A 27,190-nucleotide genomic window follows, 5' to 3' on the forward strand; every position below is an offset into this window, starting at 1 on the left:
GATTTACCCGAAATAAAATAGAAAGATCTATATATCTGCTGTGGCAATCCTGCGCTTTTCAGGATTAAAAAAAATGAAACCAAATATAGTTTTTTTGGTTTATTGAGGTTTCAAGAGAGGCGATGATCGCTTTATTTTATTCCTGGTCGTATTTTAAAATTTTACTTATCTGTGTTAACATCTGAAAGTTTATTAATCTGTGCCATGTACAGAGTAACAATGAGAACATAACTCAGGTTTATAATGATCGATACAGCTCGACCTGAATAACTGGCCGTCGTAAAACTGAAGAGTTTAACTGCACGTTAACTCAATAATGTTGCCATATGCAATGCAATCCAATAAATAGGGCAACGAAACGTTTACAATTTTATTAACAGGAAATCGATTTGAGAAAAGAGTACAAAATCTGGTTGTTCCATATGTTTACTTTTTAAAGGTCACATTTACACGTTGAAAAGGAAATCGTTAAAGTTAGCAGCAAGTTGCAGACTTATGTACTAAATAGACGTGTTTTTTTATGTATAAATAATAACATTTTAAGTTTTTTGTACATTTTGTATATTCAAAAGAATTATTATAGGTACAACTGTCCGCTAAGACCAACAAATGGGTACTTAGAATTTTTCCCAACATTTTGAATGATAAATTTTTATTTAAATTCCGAGGAACCAGAATGTTTATAGAGACATTGTATACACAATACCTTATTAGTCTCCACATTTTGTATGGAAGTAAGGGTTTGGTAAAGAAATGTAAAACACATCATTAGAGCTTTTTCATTCAAAATTTAAAAATTCACAATATGCCTGTTCCTGGTAATAAAACCGGTTACCATAGAGAACAGTGTTGCTTTTTAACGTCACACGTATCGTGTTTCGTCTGTCTATGGTCGCTGGGTACTCGTTTCGTGTGGCCGCCGCTTGCAACTTCCTTTGCCTTGTTTTGTTTTATTGCCACATGTTGCAGATTATCCATCTCTTGTTAACGATGTAACGGTTTGATATATTTGTGATCATTCTAGAATTAAATTTAAAAATTGGAACAAAAAGTAAATTAAATAAAATTAACTTTTAAAACGAAAAAAAGAAATATATTTTTTTTTCAATTTAACATTTAATACTTATGCCTTCATCTCTTTTACTTGTATCTTTCTTCTCTTTCATGTAACGTAATAGGCCTAAACGTAATGAATTCCTAGAAATTCATTTAAAGATCACCTAATTTTGTTATTTACTGCTCATGCAATGAGCAAATTATACCTACTTGGAAAAATAAACCTGTGAGTCTTTGATAAACACTAAATCAGCATTTCACGTCTTTATGACCTTTTCACCATTTGTCCGTTCTACAAAATGTTGTGTCGCTAACCAAGTCTATGACACGGTAATAATAATACCGTGAGTGAGAGAGATACAGTTATACACAATTCCTGTGACGTGACAAAGACAGGGATAACTATCTTCCGTCCCTTTCTGCGTACCAGGGTTTGGGCTTTGTTTGGAACAAAGGTTGTCCCCTACAAACAACCTAGGTTGTCCCTAACAAAGTTTGACATTCGTGCTATTTTTCGAAAATTGTGAGTACTTAGTTGCTGTAATTGTGCAAAAATATTTTGATATTACAGTTTTAGTAAGGTAAAGTTTATAAAACATGGTATACTGCTGTATCGTCGGTTGTAAAAGCCGTAGTGAGCGAAAAGAGAAAAACATAACCTTTCACTCGTAAGTACTGAAACTACGCACTTATTCACATGTATTCATACAAAATAAGGAAGAAAATACAAACTAGTTGTTCTTTACAGTCTTTGTAATAACTAATATGTTAAAATACGGGTAAAATCAGCTAAAATAAAATAGTATTTTTCGAACATTATGCGCCCAAACGCAGATGTCATTTGTGTCAAATAATATACTGTAGATCTGGGAAACAAGCGGCCATATTAAACTTCTTTTCAAATTGGTTGGTTATTACCCGTAAAAATAATACCACCATCTTGTTGTAAAAATTACCCTGAATTTAGGGGAAATAAATTATAGTATGTATAATGTATATAAATGAAACAATTCACATTTTTTATACTATTTTCAACAGATTTCAAAAGGAGTTTTTAATTCTGGTATATGCTGTGTTTTTAAATATTTGATACTTTCTTATCCCGTTGATTTTAAAGAGTATGCTTTTTAATTTGTCCCATGTAAATTTTGTTTCTTAGAAATTACAATCAAAATAGTTTAATATTAAGTAGTTTTACATGTAGTGTTCACTGTAATGATATACAGAGTAATTTAAAATTATATGACTATAATATTGGTATGTTTTTTGTAGCTTTTTATGAAGACTTAGGGCTTCGTGCATATCGAAGAAAAATAGGACATCGTTTGAATGCTCGTCTAATGGACCTAAGACTGAAGAGATGCCGCGCTTTGTTGAAGCAGTACGCGGGAAAAAATATCGGGAAATTCTTTTTTTGGAGTCACTCAAGACATCCTTGATTAAGGCAGCCGCCGATATTGACATGGACCTCGTTCGTGCTGTGATAGACGACTGGCCGAGCAGATTGAAGGCCTGTATTCAAAATCACGGATGTCATTTTGAATAAACTTTAGTGTCATAAGAATCTATGTTTTGTTAAGTTCATTTTGGTATATAAATGGTCACATAATGAATAAACTTGTTTCAATTATTTTATATTAAACATGTAACAGAATTTATGACCTAAGTATTACTAAAAAAATCTGTTTATGTAATCTTAGTCACATAAACAAAAATTACGCATTGTTTTTTATATTTATTACGTTTATTAATTACAATTTAATTGGGAATATATAAATTGGTCTATATTAAATTATATCGTAATTATTCATTTTCGGGACAAAACAAATAACTGGTAACCCCAATCCTTTTACTTATATATATGTATAGTCTATAGTACTCTCTATCTGTCCCTTACGGGTGAACGCGCATGCCATATCTATATAATTCTTCATCTGAGTCGCTAACAAACTTTTAGACTAGGTCTAACATTTCAAATATCTTGTCGGCCCACTTTAATCAGCGTGCGTTGCCCTCCCCCTGCATCCCGTAACGCCCCGCAACACCTAAAATTGTATGCGCAGAGACTCACGCGAAGTTAAGAGCCGCCAATATATTTGAAAACATAAATAAAAGGAAGCTTCTGGAGATTAACAGCTAAATTTATAAAGTAAAAATCAAGTGATTTTATTTATGATTATTGATAATAAAGTTTAATATATTGCTAAACAATGAGTGTTAGAAAGTTGTATTTATTACGTATATACTACATAATTTATACTTGAATTACTTTTACGTTGGGCCCCCTCATACGCTATTTCATGGACCTTGAACTTAATAAAGGCAAATTGTTCTGTAATCGCTAATTACAATTGAACACACACTAATTACAACAATAGTCAATAGAAACATGTTTCGTAGTTTGTTGGAATTGATACTTATGTTTCCAGCATCGAAACACTTGTGAAAAAAAACATATTCACATCCCTTTAATAAAGTTGTTGTTTTAATACTGTTTTTGCCAGTTTAGTTTATATGTAGTTTATATAAATAAAAAGTTTCATTTTTTTAAAGCTGCCATTTACTTTGAAACCTCTACACTTGCAGTTTGCGTGGGTATATGCTAAGTGCACTTGTTAAATGTTTAACTTAAAATTTAACTTGCCTCAATGACCCGGTTTGAATCTTCACTTATTTCATGAAATTAACACAAGAAATACCTATAAGTATGCGTAATGTTCTAGATATATTCCAGTACGATTACGATGTAAATATTCTAGACTGGTCATTTTGTCTTTGAAATACAATCAATTTTTTTTTAATTGTAGGCGACTAATAATTGAATCGGTCATTTCAAAAACCTCATAAGTCACAAAATTATAATTTTTCAGAAATCAATAAAAACTGTTTCATACACAAACAAATGAGTTTTGAAGAGCTTCTTTATGGTTAATTTAGTATTCGAGGGGTAAAAAATTAAAATAGCGTATAATCTTTTCGCTTTATTAATAGAAATAATGAAAAAAACCTGATAAACAGTTCTTGACTTATGTTGTTTTAGCGAGAAATAGGTTTAGTGGTATATAATTTAACCAAAAAAATTGTAGTAATCATATTTTTTATTGCTTGTAATTAAGAATTACACTTAAAAATAATCTTATTAATATTTCACATGTATTAATTTGTCATGTTTTAATATCTTTATGGTACATAGTCATATTCTCCATCATTCTCATCTGGATTATCTTCAACATTTGCAGTTGGCTAAAAATGTTGTTATAAAATGGCATATGCTCTTCCGGAATGCTATCTTGAACTAGTTTTAAATCGTCTATTTTATTTTTATTGATGGGCACTTTCAAATTATAGGCTTTCGTTGATGGAAGTGAAACAGAAGTTATTTTCTTCAATAATGAGAATGAATGTTCAATCAATCGGTATTATTAAAAGAGGAAGGAATGTTTTGACTTAAGTTGTTTTCACCCAGAATACACATCTACCTTTGAAAAACCATTTTCTGTAAAAAAAGCATGTTGGAAAAAATGTTGACTTAAGTGGTTTTTGAAATGACCGATTCAATTAGTTTAGGGGATAGAATATAGATTATGAAACCGTTCAATTTAGTGGTACTTTTGTTTAGCAAAGTATCACAAAGGTTTATTAATGATTGTGTGTCAATAGTCATTATTAACTTCAAAGATGTTTACGTGAAGAAATGCAAAGCTATTGTCCAGTTAAAACGAAATTAACTTTCAATTATAAGGTTCACGGGTTAACCGACAATTTGTCGCCGCCGCGGGGACCCTTCGTACGTAATCGTCAATCATTCAATTGCGACCCGAAGTGAATGAACCCCGTAACTAATTCACTCCATTACTTTCTATATCTTGTGGAATTTAAAACGGTTTCACGAAGGGCTTGTCTTAATAGGCACGGATGACATTTTTTTGCCGGCAAGTCAAAGACGACTAACGAGTTCGTTGAGGAAAGAGGTTAAACTCATTTTTTTGTGTTCCGTGAGGACAAAGGCAGTAAAGTAATTACAAAGAAACAGAGGTGTTCTAATTTATCTTTTTTATACTAAGTACTTGTGTAAGGCTCGTATTGAATTTTAAGATTATTTTTCATGTAATTATTACCTCAAAAATAGATTCAATAAAATGTAATAAAATTGGTTACAGAATAAGAAACATATTTCGAACACATAAATTATGCATTCCTGACCATGAAAACTCAATTTTTGTTCGAAATGTCGCGTTTCTTTCGAGAAATCGCCTAAACGGCTGTATCGATTTTAACAGGATTGACGAGAAGGTAGCTTATGTGTACGGGCATATTATTTAAAGGATATTTTGTTTTTTAACTGCACACTGAAGAAGTCGCGGCGAGCGCTAGTTTATGTTTTAAATTAGTATTTTAAAGTATTTGTAACTATAACTAGGTAAAAAAAGCCGTCAAAAGTTATTACAGTTACCGATGAAATCGTTTCGTACTATGAAAATATTACGTTTGTGCACGATGGTTGCTCGTTCGTGTGTGCCTTTGTAATTAGTACTTTTTTTTACATTACAGTTTTGTCTGCGGCCATATGTGGGTTGGGACACCGTTAAGCCGAGCTCAGAAGCGCGTGTAATGTGATTTCGCTTTCGTCATTTTTTGCTATAATCATTAGCAGCAATGTGGCTTGTGAGCGACGAGCGGAAAAGAGTAAAAACATAATGCAGTAATGATGTAGTTGTTGAGCCATAATGTTTGACATGTCTTTTTAAATTAAACTGAGGGGTGGACGTATTGGTATAATTATTAAAATTGTTACCATTAATAATGTGCTGTGCCAAAATTAAAAAAAATTAAACCAAACAGCCACCAAATAACCAAAAAGCATTATAACCAAACCAATTTAGGTCAGGAATAGTCAAATGTAACATTTCTCTATGGTTAAAAAATATATTATTAAGCGCTTACGTTTGATAAAAAAATTAACAGCGTTTGTCTTTTATGTTTTTTGGTCTTCGTATTAATATTTGATGTATTATTTTCTACGTAACAGTGCATGGCTGAAGCCAGATTTATATCACTGTCTCGTTTCCAAGCAGAGCAAAGATGGAGAACGTACTTTTTATCTTCATTAGTAAAGTTGGAGCGAGTTATTTTTTCCCGCGCGCGCTTCCGATGTGTCAAAAAAGTATTCACGCACGCGCAGTGACGGAATGAGCACAGATAAAATATTATTAGTGGTATGTGAATTATTGTATACAGCCACGAATGTATTATTTTGACCACTTTAAAAATTATTTGGTAGTAGAAAAATAATGTCATCTTGTTAATAAATAATTTTATGAAAACATTATTTTTTCTTGATACGTTTTTGGAGTCACATAACTAAGTAATGGATACATTTGAAAGAATTAAAAATACCTAAAATAAAACAATCTTTTTGTTCGATGACCATGATCGCAAGGTTGACATAGCAAATCTTTAGTGTTAAAAGGAAGTAAATCAAATATGAATTTATTGTTAGAAGTAAATTATTGTTTATCGTGTTACTTTACAAAGGCATTTAACGGAACCTTCGAGAAACTCAATGCTAAAATGTAGACAGCAAAAACATGCGCCTTTCCCAGAAGTTATAACTTTTGAGGTTATGAATTTTCTTACTACTTGTTAGTTTGTTGTCAAGACGATTTAATAGATTTAAAAACAAATAACAGTTTTAAAAACCAAAGCAGTACATACTTTTTATGTCGATTTTAGTGGCCAGTATTGACCCATTTTTAAGAGGAAATCCTTAAAAAATGAGGTTTGTTTTGTCGTTATTGTGCACGTGCGATATCGGTCGCGGGTTCAAGCACCTGCCGCGTTATATTTAGTGTTTAGCCTGAGAGTGGAGTTAACTGGAAACCCGGATACTGGCGTAAGACTATGTGTTTTCGGTAAAATGATCATGTCGTAGCTATTTCAATGTTTGTTTAAAGCACTACTCCAAGATATAGCTCTATCCAGAACAAAGTTACGACTCGCTAGCGAGAAAAGACCGTACGCCGCCAGATATTATAAAAATAATTTAGTTAGATCTATATTCCTATTTTTTGTATCTACAGGATGTCCCAAAATAAAACTTGAATAAGGTGATAAATACGTGTATACGACTGCAATTTTGCATTAAGATTTGAACAAAACACTGTAGTAAAAGTTTCTTATTTAAATTTATCCAATAAACATATTTGCATAGGAATCAACAAAAACAACAGTTACACAAATCTGTTCTAAATATTTAATTACCTATTGACTATGTAACCGGAACGTCGGCCTTTTTTCAAAGGTTATGAATTCTATTCGAGTGGAAATTACGTAAAGCACGCATCAAAACTTTATTCAATACTTCCGTTTCCGTGATAATGTCTGTTGAGCACGGATTTAGTACAACAAAAACACAGTTAAATATATATAGGTTAAAAAAAAATCATGTTGACAACAATAACCTAAGATGTCATAAAAAATTTAATGAAAAAAATAGGAATGATTTGATTGTTTGTTTGTATGGAATAGGCTCCGAAAATACTGAACCGATTTGAAAAATTCTTTCATTGTTGGCTACACTATACCCGGGTGACAAAGGCTATATTTATTGCTACATTTATTTTAATCCCACGCGGGTAAAGTCGCGGATAACTACTAGTAATAAAACATTTCACAAATTTTTAGATGTAAGTACATTTATAGTAAATTTAAGAAATTGGGTTCTTTAATAAAACAGGATAAGCCATGTATTTTTAATCTTACTAATATTATAATTACGAATGATTGGATGGATGGATGTTTGATGGTAGATATCTCCAGAACGGCTCAACGCATCGTGATAAAATTCGGCATGGATGTAGAACACAGTATGAAAGAACAAATAGGCTACTAATTAAGTTTTTTTTTTTAATTCCGCGCGGATGGAGTCGCGGGCGATATCTATTTGGTAATAATTGTTGTAGTTACGTCGTATTTTTTGGTGACGATCGTAAAAATTCTCTATTTATATTATTCCAGTAACTTTCTGAGAAGAAAAATCATGAACCACATAGTCTTTGTGATTCAGTAAGTAATGTAGAAATCACCATTTGGCGCCATTTCAAATGTGACTCAGTTGCTGATCCGAAATGACGAGTCAATTTGATTGATTCACGATTTCATGGAGTTGTAGGAAGTTAAGTAGGACATATTGATCAGGAAATCTTTATAACCATATTAAGTCATATCAATGATTGTATAAGACGCGACACGAAAAAAAAATTAGTCTATTTGTTCTTCCAGACTATGTTCTAAATGTGTGCCAAATTTCATCAAGATCCGTTGAGCCGTTCCGGAGATAATTTCAAAAAAACATCAATCCATACATCTAAACATTCGTATTTATAATATTAGTAAGATAAAGATTCTACTAAGAATTATACTAAGGAACTAACCAGATATAAAGTATGTTAGCAACAGTCTTAGCATAAATCAGTTATTTTTAAGGACATTTATAAATTTTTTTTTACCATAACACAATTTTAGTTACTGTTATCTGACAGTTTAAATAAGCAATGTAAAACCTGGAGTTTTTTTGTCATTGCTTAAGTAAAGATGATCTGTAAACGGTCAATTCGTCACACTCAAGGCTCGCGATAAACTGACGTAAGAAGTGATGTCAAAACTTTCTCCGCGCCGGCCTTAAAAATGTAATGCTCTAAAAATGTGCCAGTAAAAAAGATCAAGTATCATCCATTATGTCTCTATTGTGTTACTTTTAAAATAAATAAAATGCAACATGATTTTAAGAAAGGAGAACTTTTAAATACTGCGTAAGCAGTTTTGCGGGGCATGTAATATTTGAAAGTATAACTGTGTAAGTGTAAATTTTCCAAAATAAAAAAAAAAAAATATAATTTAGTAGTATTGTCTATATGCATAGCCCTAGACCTATATGCATAGTCCTGACTTTCCACAGCCGAAATTGTACGAGTACAAGACATATAAATTTGACCTTTTATAACATACTAGCTGTTGCCCGCGACTCCGTCCGCGCGGAAGTAAAAAGAAACATAATAAGTAGCCTATATGTTCTTTCAGACTATGGTCTACATCTGTGTTCATCATGATCCGTTGAGTAATTCCGGAGATACCTTCTCACAAACATCGATCCATCTAAACTTTCGCATTTAGTAAATTAGTAAGATATACATAGATAAATCTGTATATATGTATGTGATGAATAGTGAAACGTTCCTATTCAGACGTTATCCGTAGAGAAAACTAATCCATTTAATTCGTTGAGCCGGTTAAAGCCAAATAAATAAATATCAAACAGTACACTTTCTCAGAGATCTTACTGATATAAGTTTCACCTGCATTAGTAATTCACGCCTATCTCTCAATCACTAATAGGAATTTCAAATACTTTCTTTCAATTATTCAATCAATTGTTTTAATAATATATACCTTAACAGGTTTTAAAGTAGATTTCTGAGACCAAAATCTCTGTATAAAACATATCGCATTACTTGTCATAATCTTTGACAAAACAGAGACCAAGAAATCAATAAAAAAAAGAAAGAACCACAACCTATAATTTTTATATTACAATTTGGTCGTATATCTATGCATGCATGTATCAAGTCGATGTTTTATTGGTTTATTTTACTACTAGTTGACGAGACTCCGTACGCCCGGAATTAAAAAAAACATGAAAGTAGCCAGTGTTCTCCCATACTATGATCTACATCTATGCCAAATTTCATCGATATCCGATGAGCTGTTATATATATACCTACAAACAAACATCCATCCAAATATTTGCATTTATAATGTTAGTAAGAGAGATGAATATAATTAAAAATAAAATAAAATAAATATGATTTATCGGACTCCACAATAATTATGCTAAAGACTTCAAGAGGACATTTTGTTAGAATATCATTTTATTTGGCAACACTAGAAACGTCAGCAAATTGTCAGTTGATATAGAAAGTAGTCAAAAATATTCCGTATTTTATTATTTACATTTCCTAGTATTATGTAATACATTATATAAATCAAAACTACTATTCGGATATTATATAATTTAATATTATCGATGGATGAATAAATCTAATAAATTAATTCAAAACGGATACAGGTCACACTGATAGTTTGAATTTTAAAATATTAATAATCTGCACACCTGTCTTATTAATTATAATATAGTGTTTATGACTATTAATAATTGTTACGTATTTACTAACGATTAAAGAATACTTGCAATTTTATAATAGTATAATCAGGATTTGACATACATATATAAGCTTGTTGTTTGCTTTTTTTAACTGGGTAACCTGATAGTAGCTACCAATCAGGAATAATGCTAGAAGTCTCACTGAGAAACCTTAGAAGTTACTTTAAACAAAAACTAGGAAACTGAATTTAGATTTTAAAAAAAATCTACAAAACGCATCTTTATGAAAGTTAATCTTCTAGATGTAATTCCTATATACAAATTTACACATATGTATATTTTGAAGGGTCTAAGTCTCAAATATTTAGATATTAATTATAACTGAACAGTGGTCTATAATTGTCTCGTCTACCTCAGTTCTGCTAAACTGAACTATTTTGTTTTTTGTTTTTTTATATCAAAAGGTGGTAAACGAGCAAACGGTCACCTGAATTCGTAAATATAGCGAGTTGACCGTTGCCCATAGACATCCGCAAATGCAGATGCGATGCCTAACTTTAATCAACAGAGAAGGGGACGCACAGGAAAAAGATTATTTCTGTTCGAGTATAAATACCACATTCTTAACTCTATATCCATTCTTTACTTGCTGGTAATTTATTCGATTGATTTCCTTCTTCAACCTCAAGAGCTTCGAGATGCGGTTTTAACTGGATTGAACCGGTTTGCTTACCTGCAACAAAAGAACAAAATGTTAACCTCCTGTAGAACCATACGTCTATAAATAGTAACTAGTTTTCAATCCCATTTCCTATTTAATATTTGTTCTGATATAAACGAAAACAATCTTTATTTTATTATTTTTTCGGGGTATTCATTAAAATCGTTCTCATAACAATTGCGATGTTGACAAAACACCATATTATTATGGAAATGCTTCACTCGAGCCATTGTTAGGCATTTTGTAACACGATTTCAAACTGCTCCTGGCTGTATGTTTAATAAATTGCCTTCCTTTTTTTTAAAACACAATGGGATACTTACATATTTGAATAACAATAAAATATTTCAGGTTGTAGTTGTTCACATATAAAAAAAATCATTGATGATTGTAACTTTACACTAAAGTTTGACAATTGAAGAAAATGTGTCTACTTCCGTAACATTTTATTAAAACATGTTCCCTCTCTTTTTACAAGTAATGAGCGGGACGTCAATATATTTTTATACAATTAACTCAACAATGAAAATCCACAGTACTTGTGATATTCCTTTATATCATTCAATCTTGATAATAATTAAGTCATCGATATTTTCATCTGGGACGCAGAACCTGCATTAAAAAGTGGTTGACTTTGAAAAATTAGCTTGTGGTACAAATACGAGCGGTATATCAACTAAAAATTTCGTAATATAAAAATTTATAAGTTATCAATACTCCTAACCTCTAAAATAATATTTTGTCAACATTTTCATTCAATTTCATATCTTCAAACTGACGTAGGTAACATAAACTTTAAAGACAGAGAACTTTAATGAAGTAAATTTTTTAAAATAACAACTGAATCGGATATTGAAAAATTTTAAAATAAAATGATAAATGGTTTATCGATACGTGAAGTTCATTGAAGAAAAAATCTCGTTATTACCAAGATATTTAAGAATCAAATTTTGCACGTAAGAGTTTAGTTCTCTTGTGAATTAAGGCATATTCATTATTTGTGTGCATTAGGTCTTACGAAACTATAAAGTTTATGTTTTATTGGTCTACCGGGTCGGTGGGACAGGTCTCACGTCGTTGGTCGTTGAACTCTCAACATCCCACTCTAATATTATCGTTCACTCTTTCTAACATAACCTCTAACGCTCAGTATTTTAAGTCAAAGTTCCCATAATTAATACACCGTTGCTAAGGTAATATTTTTCGGTGAAACCGCGAAGTTTTAGATCTTAAAAATAATTGCCTTTTATCGCTGATAAAACTGTGAATGCGTTTACAGACTGTCCGGAAATTAGGCTGCGGAATTATGAAGACCCGTATAGTTAAAAAATACTAATCTATTAATTTATACTAGTAAATAATCACGTTGGTCTGACTTTAATAAAATATAATAATCATTCACAAATAGGGAAGTAAAACCAAAAATTTTATATCGTTAAATCTTCCAAAGTTTGTTATACATCTTGTAAAGTTTGGATACAACTATACTATAACGTTACGCCGTTTGATTTTTTTTTGTTTTACTTCCTTATTTTTGGCTATTATAATGGCTATTATAATAATGATTTTTGGAAAACCAATGTTGATGATGATGATGTAATCCCAGCCGATATCGGCTACGGCGACTGTCTTCAGCTCCGGTTTTGACGTTGATGTGCTCGCATGTGGCTTATGTAGCCAATTTTGTTTGTAAAAATCCTCACACATTGCGGACATGAGAGCACACCGATCACGTAATTATAGCTGATAGCCGCAGGTGTCCGGGCTTTGGGTCTGGTTTGGTCAGGGTGTCTGGCATCTAGCTCAAAGAGCCGCCGATTACTGATATGTTAAAGCTAGAATTCGTCTTTCTCATTATTTACGGATGTTAATTTGTTGAATTCATTCGTCTTTTACTAATGAACATCACCGTAACATATAAGTATATAAACAACAGAGAGCACAGATTTCCATTTGACATGTTCATGGCACACCTCTTTCGCTTCTACAGAAAAAAACAATATCATTTCGATTCACTTGTACTGATAAAATCAAACGGCGTAACGTTATAGTATAGTGGTATTCAAACTTTATACCCGCTCGCAGACCACAATTTTAGCTATCAATGGGACGTAAATAAAACGGACACATTCCTGCGTACATTCCTCCATCCGTAGTAACCTAACGTGTTCACTTGCGTGTATTGTTGTTTCAATCCTAACTCTTAACGATAGACACACTGAAAAAGTTACTTAAAACTTTCAAATCCTACCGTTATTTTATAATATTAGTATAAGTGAAAAAAAAATCAAATAAGTAGTATAAATAAAATTTGACGCCCTCTGTTAATCGAAACAAGGTATAGACATGGGCTTGTAGTGAACTCCGAGCCGGCATAAAGTTTGTATCTTGTAATACATCAATAACAGCGTAGCTAACTGTGTCGAAGACTTCCGTGGGAGTTGACTGTATCGCTCGCTCCGCTAGACATCGCCTTGTTCTTACTCACCCACCGGGAACCACGGTGAATAAAAACATCCCAAGATCGTGTTACATCATTACAAAAAGTTACAAGGTTGGTCTTAATATTGTGGAATTCTGGGTTTAAAAAGCTTTAAATGATTTAGTACTCGTTCACTATAGTTGTTAAATGTTGAATTTTATTTATATTACACAATAAAATAATTATGTGACCAATTATTAATATTTCCTGATAACAGATAGAATTGTCTGCTAAATGTTAAACTTTTAAAAAGAAATCTTCGAATTCAAATTGTTACAAATAAAATTATTATAGATTTATATGTTAGTTATATTAAAATAACTAGCTTTTTCCCGTGACTATGTCCGTGCAGAATTAAAAAAAAACTTGTTTGTAGCTTATGTGTTCTTTCAGACTATGTTCTACATCTATGCCAAATTTCATCAAGATCTGTTGAGTCGTTCCGGAGATATACCTTCAAATAAACATCCATCCATCCATTCATCTAAACTTTCGCATTTATAATATTAGTAAGATAACTAGCTATTGTCCGCGACTTCCTCCGCGCTGAATTAAAAAAAATAGTATCCATATGTTATTCTACTATGTTCTACATACATCTGTGCGAAATTTTATTGAAATCCGTGAAGCCGCTTCGGAGATACGTACTAAAAACATCCATCCATCCAAAATTTCGCATCTCTTATATGAAGTAATAAAAAAAGTCATGGTTTAAGAAAAAATCTTTATTGTGTGCATATGGAAAATTGTTTAAGAACTTTTGTCGTAAATTAAAGACAAATGTCTATTGACAGAGATAAATGACGGATCGCTTGTCTTTGAATTACGCAGCGGGGTTGCCAGACACGGTTCTTAACTTCTTAAAATACGTCACGGGAATGATTTTCAAATGGGAAGTTTAGAGTACAAAAGCTTGTTATTGTTAACAATGAATTGACATTTTTATTTGTTACGCACACGTTCTAAGCATATTGTAGGATTTTAAATTTCGTATCATCGTGAATTAGTCAATATTTTTCATCAGGTTTTGTGCAAGGTTTTTTGCTATATTTTTTAGTTTTTATACTGTACAGTCGAGGACGTTTATTACCTACCCATTTCGATGAAATGTCATTTATCATTCATGCAATTATACATAGCTCATAGCAACGTACAGTTTTGTGGTATACGAATTTAATTCCTTGACTGTTCAATTATAAAATAACATGATAACAAAAAACGGTTTATTCATGATGTCATCACATATTTTTACACATACAGGACACGGTTCATGAGGGATCATGTTACTGTAGTTAATTAAACAGAATAACACTATTAGTGATACCAACATATATAATGATAATCTTTAAAAATCTAATATATAAAATTCTTGTGTCACAGTTTTCGTTCCCGTACTCCTCCGAAACGGCTTGACCGATTCTCATGAAATTTTGTGAGCATATTCAGTAGGTCTGAGAATCGGCCAACATCTATTTTTCATTTTTTTTTTAAATGCGCGCGGACGGAGTCGCGGGCGATAGTTAGTATATATATAGTTTTATCACGTCACTACCATATCTAAAATCAGTAGATACACAGTAAGTATATCAACGCATTTTCTTAGAAAAAAGGGGGTTACTACTATCTAAAAATTAGTACATAATTAATAGTGAAATTTCTATCTTTAATAATTCTTGACACATTCGCTCTTTACCTACTTATAAAAAAAGATTTCTTCTTACATCTTTGGTTAAATCCTTAAAATTCCTCATTAAGCGATTCTTGGTAAAGCTTACCATTTTAATGATTTCATAGTAATTTACTCGTAAAGTAAAATTGTGCGTGAGTTAAAATGTTGAGTGTCCGCGTTCCATTCCTAGCATAATCCAGTCCCATTCCATTCAGTCGGTCAATTAATATTGCTGCTTTATGGATTCGAATTTAATGTTTCCGTTTATAAAATGATAACGACTTATTATTAAATTATTAAGACATAACAAATCAAATATTCTGAGCTTTATTTAAAGTTATTCGGTAATCAAATTAGTGTTTTTTAGAACCTTACAAATTTATTGCGTCTTTGCAAAGAAACAAATCTACCATTGGATCTGTTTCTTTAACAGAAAACACTGTTATTTTTATGTCTTATTATTTCAGAATTGTTCATCGTATTGCTAGCTTCAAATGTGATGTTACAAGATAACACGTCACATTTTGGTGAACTCAAAATTCGTAGTAACACAAGCTGTGGGCATGCGGTGCCGCGGCCCCATTGATCCTTACTATGAATGTGCACTTAATTAGCCACTTCCCGTCGTATGTAGGGTTGGCACAAGCATATTAAAAAATTAAGAAAAAAAAACATTATTTACTTAATAAGTAACTATAGTGATATCGCGAACTTTTTTTAAATGCGGACAAAAAAATTGGGAGATTGATTTCTATTTAAAAAGTGAAATTACGATAAATTTTATTAATTATTACTAGAAAATAATTAATTATCTTCGAAAATTTGAAAAGAAAGGGAAAAAAAAATCCGTATTTTATTAGGACTTTGTTCTTATGAACCTGTCAGTCCCATAGCAAACTACTTACAAAATAATCACAACTACAAGTACAAGAAAATAACAAAAAATTACAAATAATAACTAGAAAACTTTTTGGAACGAAGTTCCTTATCGCGCGTTGTTAGACGCTAGACGGAAAAAATTCTTACGAAAAGTTGTCACGACACTTTTTGCCTTAGTTAGTATGTTAACGACGAATGAGCGCTACTTCACCTTGGCAACGATGTGACAATATATAACGAAAAATTCATAGAAATAAAATGTACTTCTTGTGAACACTTAAGTTTTTTATTCATAGAATAAACATTGGTTCCTTCACTAATTAATTGAAAGGAACTACGTTCCATCCGGGTGTCCCTTGACACCTCTCAAGTTTTTTTTAATAGTTTGAAATATCATGGTCACTCCAGCTAGTCAGCATCTGTTCCCTAACGAATGGTTTTGGAGCACTCGCCAGTTATCGCACTTAGGCGTAGTTATTTTTATGTACACCGGAATTAACTGCGCCTAAGAAAACATTTCTAGCGATGTAACTGACACTTTCGGTTTGTTATTTTAAAATTATTTCGGTTAAGTTTGGAACTATACGATGTAAAACTATAATTTTAAAGTTGGTATATAAAAGACGACGCAGGACAGGCGACTTTGGTCGGAGGCCAAGATGCACTTTGGGTCACTGCGCCAGCGTATTATATAAAAAGCGACAAATATATGAATTAAAAATACGACTTTATGTAGTAGACCGTCAGTAGCTCAGGGGTTAAGGACTTGTAATCTCCAGGTCTTAAGTTCGAATCGATTTTCTATTTATATATACTTATCCGTACATATTATGGTGAAGGAATTCAAAGACTTCACACATAGTGAAGTCAACCAAGCCACACTGGTGCGTGGTTAACTATGGCCTAGTCACCTCTAGATTAGGGTAGGCGCCGTACCCCTCAGTAGGGACGTACAGTGAGCTGATGATGATGAAATAGTATTACAGTTATCATTTTATCCATTTCCCTAAAGAGGGTCGGCACAGTATGTACTAATCTTCCATACTGAATTTACTCTCTTGTTACGCATATACTCTTTCACACAATGCATACTTTCTTTGGTCTTATCTATCTTTGTAGGCATCCACATTCAATCTATTATGTCTAAGTAGTGATGTAAGAATATACCTCTTGCTCGAATTTTTAATCTATATATATAAAAGAAAGTCGTGTTAGTTACACTATTTATAACTCAAGAAGGCTGAATCGATTTGACTGAAAATTGGTGGGCAGGTAGCTTAGAACCAGGAAACGGTCATAGGATAATTTTTGCCCCATTTTCTATTTTTTATTCCGCGCGGACGGAGTCGCGGGTAAAAGCTAGTAAAATATATTGTTCAATTTTAGAGAACGATCGTGACTTGTGTCAGTTGCGCGACGTCACAATGTTAGTCACAATGTTACCTTGTTGTACCTAACGGAATGTAACACAAACACTTGGGAGAAATCGTTATTATTGAGGTTAGAAATTTTGTGACTTCATAAAAATTTATACGCTAAATATTTTATATCAACATTTATATACATCAAAACTATAAAATGAATGTATTGTCTATTATTTAAATTAAAACTTGATTATGCATACGCTATTGGAATAGATATTTGCGAATAACCAAAAGTATAGTATGTTTCAAACAAAAATAACTTATATTTGTCAAAAATAGCTAGAAAAGTACAGATTAAAAAAAATGCATTAATGTAATATTATGTCTGAATATGACGTAGCACATTATTTCAAACGCATTGTACGAAGTTACATGTAAAAGAAAAGATAGACTTCTTGACTTATGAGAAGACGGCTTTATATTTCTTTCATTATTTGTACAATATTATAGCTGTCGCCCGCAACTCTCCGCGCGGAATTAAAAAAAAACTTCTTAAATAGCCTATGTGTTCTTCCATACGATTCTTTACCTCGTTTTGTTCGTAAGCCGATGCTGCTCCTACTTAGTTTTAAGATAAATGGAATTCTAGTATGCGATGCGCACGCGCCGTGTTAATGTATGATTGGTAATGCAGTTCATGTTAATTGCATTTCTCAATGCTTTCACTGTTTCATTTGGTTAATGAGGTGGTGTCGAATTATTTAGCATTGAAATGGGTCCTGTGATTCAATTGATCACTTCTATCATTGTTAATATATGTAATACTAGCTGTAACACGTGACTCCGTCCGCGCGGAGTAAAAAAAGCGTTAAGTAGCCTAAGTGTTCTTCTAGTTCTAAACTATGTTCTACATGTGTACCAAATTTCATCAAGATCCCTTGAGCCGTTCCGGAGATACCTTCAAACAAACATGCATCTAAATATTCGCATCTATATATATAAAAGAAAGTCGTGTTAGTTACACTATTTATAACTCAAGAACGACTGAATCGATTTGACTGAAAATTGGTGGGCAGGTAGCTTAGAACCAGGAAACGGACATAAGATAATTTTTACCCCGTTTTTTATTTTTTATTCCGCGCGGACGGAGTCGCGGGTAAAAGCTAGTTTATAATATTAGTAGGATTTATAAAGAGTTATAAATTTTCGCAACCATCAACTGAGACGCGTTCGGTTTTCTGTATATCAGCCCTTAAGTTGGATTTCCACTGTTAACACAGATATGCACTTCTTCTTTGGAGTTGAAACCTTAATGTGTTTTTTAAATCAGGACCAAGATACTTTTACGCATTTATTCCAAATCACGTGTGTACTCAGAGAGATCACGTAATGAATTAAATCAGTCTTTGTAAACGAATCGTAAACGCGTACGCTGTTAACACTACGTAACAAGACATTTTCACTTTTGTTTAATTAGGAGGGATTATAAGGTGAAAGTTTTATTTTAACTGTCGAAGTTAGATATGTATTACACAATGTGTACATAACTTTTTTTAATATTTAATTTAACATACATAAAAAGTTTGAGATAACATGAGACGAGGCAATGAAAATACTAATTATATTGTTCAACTGTTGATATTTTATCTCGTGTTATTAATAAAATCGAGGGATTATTACTATCATCATCATATGCCCACAGCTGGATATAAGCCTTCCCACAGTATGCGGTCCTCCCCCTTCCGCAATGACTTCCCGCCATCAGTACTATGTCGTCGGTCCAACTGGAGCGGAGTCGGAAGGGCACCTCAAGCTCCTCCTGGTCTCCTTCCGGGGCCTTAATTCCTGGATTATTCTTCTCCACCTGGCGTACTTGGTACATTATTACTACACTACCTAGTTATAACCTTTTTTGATTCGATTTTAATCGACGAATATTAAAGCGACATCTATACCAACAAGTCGGTGATTTACTTATGTAAGTTACACATTCTCAACAATAGATGGCGGTCATTTAATAAATTACGAATTTCCAGTTTGTTCTTAACGTTAAAGGCCAAATTAAGTACATACTATTTTTCAATTAAATTCGGTTTGCTCCGTCTGTTTATCTCGCGACGTTGGAATAGTAAATCTCGGGACTAAATCACCGTTTAGCGACCATTATGATGAGAATGTTCTCACGGCGTGTACTTGAATTGTTACGAGTGGTGCATTAAAATACCGATGACGTCACATAATGTTAAAGCTCAGTTACCGTATTTTCTTGAGTTTGGACGATGCACATAACATGAGTCCTGAGTTACAAGCAAGTAGCAAGTATTAACAATGTTAATTAGTCATATTTTAATTATTACGACCGTTTTTTGCCTTCAACCAGATGGAGTAAAAACTTGCGACACTAGCGCCATTGCTTGTTGTTGGTTATTTTTTACAAGTTCTACAAGTAGTTTTTCTAACTTTGGCATACGTTTAGTTGTGTGTAATAAGTTTCCACTAATGAAAGAGTAATACAAAAATGTTTTGCTGTCTCTTTCATCTATATATATAAAAAAGTCGTGTTAGTTACACTATTTATAACTCAAGATCGGTCGAACTGATTTAGCTGAAAATTGATAGGGAGGTAGCTTAGAACTAGGAGACGGACATAGGAACTTTTTTATCTTGTGTGCATTTTTTTATTTCGCGCGGACGGAGTCGCGGGTAAATGCTAGTATCAAATATATTATTTTCACAGTTACTGCGTGGACAAGTGAAGGGGAAATTGTTATTCAATCTAATTCCATAAATCAATAAGATATCATGTTACGTGCTCTGTGTAAAAGTTAAAGGTCAGGATTATAAAGGCGAGTATACACTGCACATGTTCGCAAAATCAATACATAATTTTAGATTTACTGGAATATTCCATATTCCATCACGAATCGAAAGAGAAATGTATTATGACAAGTAATACAGGATGATGTTTATAACAGAGTTTTTACGAGAGAATAAAAAAGCTATTAGAGATGGAATGGTTCACTTATATTCCACGAATTAATCTATCGTTCGAACATGGGCAATGTGAAGTAAAGTCATCGGATAGTTTAATGCAATAAGTGTTGTTAATATCATCCTCGTTCCGACCTTACACTTGTCACGCTTTACTTATTCTAGCGGATTGATATCCGTAGACTTATTAAGTAATATAATTATACAGGATGTTGTTTAAACTTTTGGTTTGTTTTTAGAAAATATAGAGGTATAAATAAGAAACCATTTTTCTCATTGCATATTTCATATAAAAATTTTAATGATTTTAAATTCTACAGTATTAATATTAATAATATTAGTATTAAGGAGTAGTATTCTTAAGTATTTTTAATCATATAAACAAAAAAGTAATGAGATTGAATGTAGATGGCTATAAAGGTAGAGGAAGACCAAAGAAAGTATGGATGGATTGTATGAAAGAGGATATGCGTAAGAAGGGGGTAAATTCAGATATGACGGCTGATAGAGATCTATGGAGGAGTAGCACATACTGTGCCGACCCTCCATAGCGATAAGGGCAGGTTGATGATGAATGTTTTTAATTTCTTACAGTGAGATAGTAGTTGTTGGAAGTAAATTAGTACCGTAATAATACAGAAATTAATATAACCACATAATTTGGTCGCATTATATATTATACTACAGCCTTCAATATACTTCAAAGACCATAATAACATGTTTTATCAACAGATGCATCCAAATACAGTCAGTTGAATACCGTTACAGCGGATTTGACTTTGTAAACTCGAGATGACCCACATGGGTCTGTCTTTGCCACTCTAAAGCTATGTCTACACTGTCGTTGTTTAATATTTACTAGCGACCCGCCCCGGCTTCGCACGGGTGCAATGCAAAATATACCTACTACAGAATGTCCTTATACACAACGTTCACAGCGTTCACATTAGAAACCTTTAAATTTATCAGTGTTTCTCTACTATATTATGCATTTATTATACATACAAACCTTCCTTAAGAATCACTCTATCTATTAAAAAAAACCGCGTCAAAATCCGTTGCGTAGTTTTAAAGATCTAAGCATACATACGGACATACAGCGAAAGCGACTTTGTTTTATACTATGTATTGATATACATGTTGTAAATAAACGAAGTTCGGTGCAGGTAAAGTTAAAAGAGCTATAGGTGAAGAAAGAATTTTTTACGCTATTTTGTCTCTAACGCTGGTTTCTATTGTAAAAAAATTTGTACAAAAGCATATTATTTTTTTGTATTTTTTTAAATGAGTCCAATGACAATCTTTATAGCAGTCGTTTTGACAATAGCAAGCAAATACAAAAATAAGAAAAACTGAAATTGAAGACGAATGAATCAGTGTTTTTTTTCCAAATAAGTGTTAACCACAAAAGAGTTCAAGGTTTAAGTTGTACTTTCTCGAACATTCCGTATGCAACGGTATTGTAGGATCGACTGACCTTCTTCACCACAAAACAATCCTCGATTATATTTTATTAAGAAAAATTGCATAATCATCATGAAGATGACGAATTTTTGATTATTAACTAGCTTAGGTTATAGTAGTACTAAAAACTTACTAATATTATAAATGTAAATGGATAGATGAATGTTTGTTTGAAGGTATCTCCAGAACGGCTCAACAGATTTTGATGAAATTTGGTACAGATGTACAATATAATCTGGAAGAACAGATAGGCTACTCATTACGTATATTTTAAATCCCGCGCGGACGGAGTTGCGGGCGATAGCTAGTTGAAAACATATTATATACACATGTGACTTAAAAAAAAGCTATTAACAGGATCTGTAATGAGCCTGATGAATTAATCACACTAAATGTGACGATATTCTTCTAGAACATTTGAATAAAAATTAAATTAAGCATTTAATGGTTGAATACATAGTCTTATCTCCAGTAAAATAAAAAAATAAAAACATATTTTCTACGCAACGCAATACGAAAGGACTTATGCCAAGTATTTGGCACTAGCTACACTTGCGGTCACATGGCACTATGCGTATCGATTACAAATAAACCTCATACAAATATACAAATATATTTGTATGTAACATACATTCCATATTTAACAGGATTGGAAAGAGGTGGACACACTATAAGACCCTACTTAGTACTATTAACATTTAATTACTGGATGGATGAAGAACATTGTTTAAGAAACTGTAGTTTTACTTTTTTGTGATAACAATAAAAATCTAATATATAAAATTCTCGAGCCACAGTTTTCGTCACCGTACTCCTCCGAAACGGCTTGACAGATTCTCATGAAATTTTGTGAGCATATTCAGTAGGTCTGAGAATCGGCCAACATCTATTTTTCATAACCCCCTCCATTTTTTAACTGCGCGCGGACGGAGTCGCGGGCGACAGCTAGTATTTTTATATATTACATAAATAACAGAAATTATGTAATTAATTAAAAGTTACCTAGGATGTGGTAAGGGTTTTTTTTTTAATTTTGATAGGCATTTTTTATAAATGTATGGATACATCATGTAAAAAAAGTATAAAAGAAATAAAAAAGTAGTAAAGCAAGATAGAAAGATGGCCTATTTTCAATGTAAAAAAATCTCGACGAAATAATTGAGTGGAAGATATGAAATCAAAAATGACATAGAAATGGTTTGGTAATTTCTACATTTTAAATAATTGACTTTAAACCATGAAAAACTTTAAAAACCTTACTAATATTATAAATGCGAATGTTTAAATGGATAGATGTTTGTTTGAAGATAACTCCGGAACGGCTCAACAGATCTTTATGAAATTTGGCACACATGTAAAACACAATCTGGAAGAACACATAGGCTACTCATTACGTTTTTTTTTAATTCCGCGCGGACTGAGTCGCGGGTGACAGCTAGGACATAAATAAAGCTGTATGTTTTTATTATATGTTAAATAATTATTAGTAATAGTATCTTACATAATAAATACGTCAACGATAAATTGGTATGACAGTTAACATATGTGTGGGGTAGTCTAATTTGATAAAGCTTGAATAACTATTTATATCACAGAGTAAAGGGCGCGGTTAAATAAATAGTCTAGGAGTGTCTTTATAGCCTAGCCCCGATAGTTAAGAGCTAACTTATCTGTAAGCTTTATTTACTCCAACACGCATACCTACTACTATGACGTATCACTTTACGATTGATTGTTTTAGACTAATTGTCTGTCTGTAAGGCTGCGTTGATTTCAGGTAATCTCCGGAACGGCTAGACTGATTGTGACAGGACTTTGATGGGAAGGTAGCTGATGAAGGCATGCATATTATAGGTTACTTTTTAAAACTCTGCACTGACGAAGTCGAGGGCGACGCCTAGTCTAATAGATAAAATTCTCGTGTCACAGTTTTCGTTGCCATACTCCTCCGAAACGGCTTGACCGATTCTCATGAAATTTTGTGAGCATATTCAGTAGGTCTGAGAATCGGCCAACATCTATTTTTCATTTTTTTTTAACTGCGCGCGGACGGAGTCGCGGACGACAGCTAGTATTACATATATTTTTAGAATAGGCAGAAACAGTTACAAAACTTTTTTACCTATCGGCCAATGTAGGCAAATACTTGTACATTTAAGCATCACTTTTTCTTCTAAAAGAAGGTTCTCAATTCTTAGATTATTTTCTCACTCCTCACAAACCCAATCCAGATTCTACTGTTTATATCTAGTATAGACTATTCGTAGTATCACACACACAGATGTATTAACTTTCGTCCGTGTACTCACAGGACATGTGTGTATGTGTGCGTGTGACGAAAACCACTCGATTTCCATACTCTGTGACGCAAGTCGCAATGAAGCCACTTTACTATTGTACACTGGATCGCAATCTAATGGTTCATTGTACTCAATACGGTGGGCTACGCAAGTACGTTGTTGATGATGGTTTCCACGAAAGAAAACTAGCGTAACTTGGGTCTAGTATCTACAGCAGCAGAACTGTAGTATGTATCATAATCAGATACGACACAAAAACTCTTAGCTGGAACCAAAAGAATAACTTTAGGATTGAAGTAAATAAACTTACTTTTTAATAATATCGCATGTATCAACAAAAAATAAAACTAAATACAATTTTATTTATAAGTAAAGTTAAAATGCCAAACAAAAAAACTTATAATGACGTCATTTTAAAAATGTAAAATATCCTTAGACTCCTACGGGAAAATAATATTCGACAATCAAAATTGTTGGAACGAAGTTCCTTATCGCGCGTTGTGAAAGGGGACTAGACGGAAAAAATTCTTACGAAAAGTTGTCCCGACACTTTTTGCTGTCTATCTCTCTCTCACTTATAGAACACGACACTCTGTCTGTCTCTCTCTCTCTCTCTCATAGAAAGCAAGCCAGATATTTTCATTTTTATTTCGCATTGAACAGTGTGTGTGTCGCGACTTAAAAAAAAAAAAAAATATTACAATTCCTTCACTAATTAATAGAAAGGAACTTCGTTCCATCCGGGTGTCCCTTGACACCTCTCAAGTTTTTTTATATTACCCAGTTGCATGGTCGAGTGATCTAAATAATATAAAAAATTGAATCAACTATCGTTTGTATTCCAATAAGTAAGCAAAGCAGGCGCTCGATTACGTGTTATGTTGAAATACGACCCTGTGCCGAATACACGCTACTCTGCCACTGTAATGAGTTTTACTTAATGTCTGCTATTACAATTTGCGTATACCACATCTATACATGTAAATAAAATTGGACTGTCTGTATGTATCATCACAAAAAAAATCGTACACGTGAAGTATTTGCGTTGGTGATAAAAACTTATTTTTAACATTTTCGTCTGACTGTCTGTATGTCGAAGGTGACCACTAGTATTACATAAAGTCTATTGGAATCTTTATTAAAGATATAAGTTGCAGAAATGAATGATTTATAAAATGTAAAGACAATTAACTGTCGTACTTTGGCAATTAAAGTTACGGCGTAGTTTAAAGTCGCAAAAGGAATATTAATATAGATTTCGCATAGGAAATGTAAAGTATGGTTCTTCTAGGCTTAAAAACCAATTCACAATTCTGTGGTAATAAGTCACATTGATTAATATAGTGGTTTTTATTCTCAGAACGTCCAAGTTTCGTAAACAGAGCAACGACTTTGTACGCGCGGAATTAAAAAAAAAACTAGTAATAAACATAGCCTATGTCACCCGAGGATAGTGTATATTTGGGTAAAAAAGCCGGACACCCTATATTATTGAGGACTTTGTCTCAGTATTAATAGGTACACTCTCGTTTTGGAAATGTAAAAAGCCTAACAACAGCCGGACAACTCGGACACCGTTTATTTTGGCCGGACACGCAATCAAAAGGCCTACCTATGTCCGGTCTTATTCGGACGCCTAGCGACGCTAGATGCAGAGAAAGAGGATATATCCTCTTCTTATGCGTACCCTCCTCCGTCAAATTCACGTCCCCTTCCCATCCTTTCGTTATAAGAAAAGGGTGGGAAGGGAACATGGACTAAAATTAGGCTTCCGGCACCACACTTATCAGACGAAACGCTGAATTGCTTCCATTTCAAGCCTGTCTTCTGTGTGGTCGTAATATTCCGGTCGACCAGGCGAATTCGTGCACCCAACAAATATTGTTGTTACGGGATCTACCCCCATATCTAAACATTCGCATTTATAATATTAGTATGATAAAACAAAAGTTTTTTTACCACAAATATTTTACAATTTATCGAGAGTTGTGCACAAAGTCCGAACAAAATAAGGTTTTTCTAATAAATTTCAATAATTGTACACCACGTTAGAAGCTTCAAATACCATCTTAATTAGCTTACAAAGTTTTAAGCACGACTACAAATAAATGAAAAAATCTAACATTCCAGAATATGCTTGAATAATTAACGAATTTCGATCCGTGTTCTCCGAATAAAGGTATCCTTTACCAAGGCTATTAAATATTAAAAATAATAAAACATAATTTAGAAACGAAGCGATCGTTTCGTCTAGCGTTGAGGTCAGCTTAACCGCTAGAGTTTTGTGTCCGAATTTGACACCTGCGGGGACCGGTTCACACACACAAACCTACAACTATCATGTTACTCTTAGTATGGTAACAGAACACAACTGAGTAACATACAACAACATTTCATATACATTTAGTGTTAACTAAAATTAAAATGTTTAAAATAAATATCAGTCCAGGAAAGTGCTCCTAAATGGTTACAGTTATCTGTTTGAGGGAAACCATAGACTTTATTTTAAATACGTCATATTTTTTGCACATTTTTTATAAACAATCATTGGATAAAGGGAAGTGACTGGTATTGTTATGTATTGTATAGAACAGTGATGCAATTTACAAAGAAAAAACTATACAGAGCTTGGTCTAAGTTACAACCATGTCAAATTTGGCTGCACTTTGACATCTTATTGGTATATATCTTGTTGTCTTACATCGAAAAAGTGTCGCCCGTGACACCGTCCGCGCGGAGTAAAAATTAAACTTAAATTAACTAATTTCATCAGGATCCGTTGAGCCGTTCAGGATACCTTCAAATAAACATCCATCCATCCATCTAAATATTCGCATTTATAATATTAGTAAGAAAAAAAATATATATTTACTTACCTTGACTGAGTTTTTATAAATCCTTATAAAGACAGTTTACACAAATATTTTTTTAAGTAGCACAACACGTTCACAGATAAAAGACAGTAACACGAGATGGAAAAGACCTCGTAACAATTCTGCAATTCGTTGCGGTTTAACACGGAACTAGTTGAAATATCCGAACGCGACTTGTGTTTGTAAACTTTTTAAAAATGGCGGACAACAGACAAACGTCTCGCGCCAACG

The 27,190-nt window shown here is 32.8% G+C and overlaps 1 protein-coding gene across 3 annotated transcripts in view; it reads right to left on the reverse strand.

The window, feature by feature from the left end:
* The window catches only part of LOC106716163 (uncharacterized protein DDB_G0284459), a 69,467-nt gene that overhangs the window by 26,277 nt on the left and 16,000 nt on the right, over positions 1-27,190 (reverse strand). The window contains exon 1 of one of the 3 annotated variants that reach the window (XM_014509624.2): positions 26,963-27,127. The exons of the other annotated variants lie outside the window; for them this stretch is intronic. The gene's annotated coding sequence lies outside the window, so the exon portion shown is untranslated. Of the gene's footprint in view, positions 1-26,962; positions 27,128-27,190 lie in introns of those variants that run through there. 3 annotated transcript variants of the gene reach the window in all.

Source organism: Papilio machaon, chromosome 11 (assembly GCF_912999745.1).
Source record: "Papilio machaon chromosome 11, ilPapMach1.1, whole genome shotgun sequence".
Taxonomy (NCBI): domain Eukaryota; kingdom Metazoa; phylum Arthropoda; class Insecta; order Lepidoptera; family Papilionidae; genus Papilio; species Papilio machaon.